Raw genomic sequence first — 4,322 nt, forward strand, 5'->3', positions numbered from 1 at the left:
TTTCTTACTGTTTGATTTTTAAGTATTTCAACTTTTGGAGTCCTTCAATTATTTTTATTGTGGAAATGAAAAAAATTAGATTTACTGAAGTGTTATTTCTTGATTTCACTAGCCTATTAAAATTTAAAAAACAGATATTAGGGAATTTATGTGAATAGACAGGAATACTAGGTTATATATGAGAAGATTAACCCGTGAGTTGGTACCAGTTGATTGGCTAGGTATGTCCCACTACCTAGTGACACCATTATAAATGCATTAGAGGGTAATGCACGATTTGCCACGACATTCTTTGGTTTTAAATAAATTATATTTTTCTGTTATGGGTTTTTATAGCAATTCACATTTCGTATATACCGCGAAGTTGGTTGAGCGACCACAGACCCCTGTTGCGCTATAGGGTAAGCCATGTAGACTGGTCCTTCATTACTAGGAAAAGGCCTACTAATGGCGCACTGGTTTTGTCTACTAATGGCGCATTACCAGTGCGCCATTAGTAGCACGCCATTAGTATATCTTACTACACGTGCGCCATTAGTATCTGGTATACTAATGGCGCACCAACTAGTGCGCCATTAGTATGTAACAGCATGCGCCATTAGTGTGCCTCCCGGGGGGCCATACGTAAGTATGGCTTTGTCATACTAATGGCGCATTCTCTGTTGATGCGCCATTAGTATCCTTTGGCATACTAGTGACGCACCTGGTGGTGATGCGCCATTAGTATAAATATTTGGTTTTTTTTCCTTTTCTGATTTTTGCGCAGGTTACAAAATATATTATTAGACAGAATATAAAATATATTATTAGACAGAATATAGACAGCAGCACACAACAACATTAGATTCATCGAATACAATAGAAGATTAGTCTCCGAATACAATTCATCATATTAGTCTCCGAATTCAAAAGACCGAACAAAGATAAAACATTACTAGTCTCAAGACCGCGAGTATCGAGTTTGTCGGAAGTAATACTGATCCTAACAAGTCCTACTAATCATCATCATACAACTTCTACTCGTTATTCATAACAAGTCATACGATCATCATCTTGATAGTCTTCGAACCAACCCTACTTAATTGTTCTTAGCACATGATCATCAGTATTAGGCAGGACCTAAATACCCTATTTAAGCTAAAATAGCATAAAACAATATAGACCCTGACTCTCCATTATGGAGAATGGAGAACATCCTGTCTCCAATTCTTGCGCTTCGCTTCCTTTTGCTTTCAAGAAGCTCCTTACGACTGTCCATACATTTTTCCCATCCTTTGATTTTCATGTCTCCGCTTCTTTTAAAAATCTCGTATGGACAGTTGAGATTCGTAGGACGACCTAGCTGTATGTTCAAAACATTAACACTACCTTTTAGATACATCATATGAGGCACACAATTCTCTGGGATTATCTGTTGAAAAACATAGTAATAACTTCATAGTTAGCAATGATGTACTAGTTTTAGAAGTATGCAAAAGATGCACGTATGTCGTAATAGTAAAAATCTTACCAGGGTATCTCCATGGTAGTTACCGTAGTTGAACACATGCACTAGTGGCACGTATTTACCATAATGTTGAGGAGTTTGATTGTAGATATTGTAATTCTCAATGTCAGTACAAAATCCGACCTAATGATTTTTCTCCTTGTAAGTTGTTAATTTGGAGCCATCGGTGTAGTGGGTTTTGTCTACCATCTCCCGCACATTCTTTGAACAATAAAAATAAGTTGTCAATGGAAATAAGCTGTCCACTATTTTGAAATAAACAGTATAAATTAGCTAATAACTATGTTTGAGAAACTCACGTAGCGGTAGAACTGGAGGCGTATCAACAAGGACCCAAATGTCCATATTGTCTTGGTTGATGTCAGGATTACCAAGATCCATGGTGATAAGCATACCCTCATCAAAACCATACATCTTGCAAAATGCTTCCCAATTTTTGCAACCAAAATGGGTTACGCTCTCAGAATTATATAGATTTACTTCAAAGTCAACATCGTGATGAGTCCTTAGGTGAATTTTCTTTGTTTCAGAAATTTCATGGTCTTCAAAATCCATCCTCTCCAAGACATAGCGTCTTGCATGGCATGGGATAAGCTATACTTGAATTGTAAAAGATGAAAATTACACGTTGAAATAGTTGAAGTCATGCTTAATTATGAAAATAACACTTGTCGTCATTGTGTACCGTTTCAACTTTGAAGGTCTCCTCGAGCTTAATGTTGAAGCGCCGATCATCGTCCAGGTGAGGCATGTCGCATAGACCTCGATCGTCGTGGCACCAGTCGCACTCCGCCGGGAGACTTTCATCGTCCGATGATGATGATGACGACATATCCTGGGACAACTCCCAGAATTGCTTGGCGCCCGAACCACCGGCCTCATCGTTGTGGGCCATGTTTCGCTCTAAATAGGAAAAAAATTGGTCAAAAAGTTGGTTATTGTCAAGGAACAAGATCATGGTCTCATCATTTAGGGTTTGTCGACACCGAGGCACCCTAAAAGCCTAAGCTTTCATCACTTAGGGTTTGTCGACGCCGAGGCACCCTAAAAGCCTAAGCATACATCATTTAGGTTCTCATCGACACCGAGGCATCCGGGGCAGCCAAGTTAAGTTTTCATCATTTAGGGTTTATCAATGCCGAGGCACCCTAGGTTGGGCCTAATCACTTGGCACTAATCACTTGGCTCTATTCCCACCTATGGTTTAATACAGCAAGAATAAAGGGGCAGTTGATCCTACTTAATTAAGTACTAAGATACCCTGGGCCATGCATTAGTAGCAAGTACCCCATATGTCCGATTTTTAGCAAAGTCATGCTAAAATTCACGGAAAATTTCAGCATGACCTTTGCTGAAAATAGGACATATGGAGTACCCGAATTTGCCAGAACGGAAGTTAATCGACATTCCGGCAAACTCAAGGGCCTCTCGGGGTACCTGCAAAATCATCACGACACGAAGGGCCTCTCAAGGGCCTCAAGCAGCAGCGGCCCTTCACGAGCGAACTCAATGAGTGTGAACCAACAGAGTGTGGGTCACCACAATATGCTTGCAAGTAATTTTTCTGTAACTAAGGCACAATATGCTTGCAAGTAAATCACAATATGCTTGCAAGTAATTTTTCTGTAACAGTCTTGCCCCTATTTGAAGGACAAGCAAATATATACAATGTGTAGCTTTGGCACAATCCTAAGGCACAATCCTCTGACTAATTCATCACTGTAGGCCGGCATGAAACACACTCCTCCAAAAAAGCCTAAAATTCCACTATTATTGCATGTAAAAGCCTAAAATCCACTAGTATTGCCTCTAAGAAAGCCTTAAAAGTCCACTATTATTGACAATCAAAATATGATCTGAACTGTAAGGAGTTAACTGAAAAATGAGTGTTAACTGAAGTTTTTGGTTCTAATTTGAAAACCCAAAATTTCATCAACACATTAATTATAATTTGTTTGTGCAAATACTTCTCTCAGGCAGCCACACACATCTTTCTTCATCCAATTTTTTCCTACAGCATCGTTGAACATCTGAAACTTATCAGCTCAACTTGAGAAAAAAATGGATAGGCAGGGACATTTGTGCTTTTTGCCATCTAATATAATCTACCTCTGCTTGATTAACTATTGTTTTGGTTTTCACTTTGTGCTAGCCCATTAGATTAGTTGGTAAAGTACATGCTTCATCTTACATTCCCTACCTGTGTGTACATGCATTTGCAGGCTTTCAGGCCCTAACTAATTAACTACATTGCTGATCAGAGACCCTGCTGTTTACTGGGAGGTGGCAATACTACTGTACTAGTGTGCTAGTACTGGTTTTTATTCTTTGGAACCTTCTACTTATGAAGCTCTCTCAAGTAAAGATTTTCAACAAGTAGTACATTTTTGTATGGTGCAAAAGTCCAGCAGCACTAGAACTGAATTGATTGATCTATACATGTTGTAGGAGGAGCTATATCATTTTCTCCATGGGGAAGGAGGAGAGGGAGGAAGGAGGAAGGAGGAGAGGTACCTGGGCGGGCGCGGCCGGTCATCAGAGGGGTTGGGGTCAGGGTTGGGGTTGCCGGCGGCGGCGTCGAAGGGATGGCTCGATTGGTCATCGGGGAGGCCTCCTGGGCGCCTCGGTTGGTCGTGGGGAGGCCGGCGGCCGCGGTCGTCGTCCTGCGCCCCGTGCCCGGACTGAGGTAGAGGCGGCGCAGGGAAGGGGCCGATGTCGGGAGGCTGTCGGCGACGGCGAGGTCGCGGAGGCGTCGGCTATGGAGGAGCTGCAGTGGTGGGGGCGCGGGGGCGGCGGCGCACGTAGGGGCGGCGGC

This window comes from Triticum aestivum, chromosome 2A (genome assembly GCF_018294505.1).
Source record: "Triticum aestivum cultivar Chinese Spring chromosome 2A, IWGSC CS RefSeq v2.1, whole genome shotgun sequence".
Classification (NCBI taxonomy): Eukaryota; Viridiplantae; Streptophyta; class Magnoliopsida; order Poales; family Poaceae; genus Triticum; species Triticum aestivum.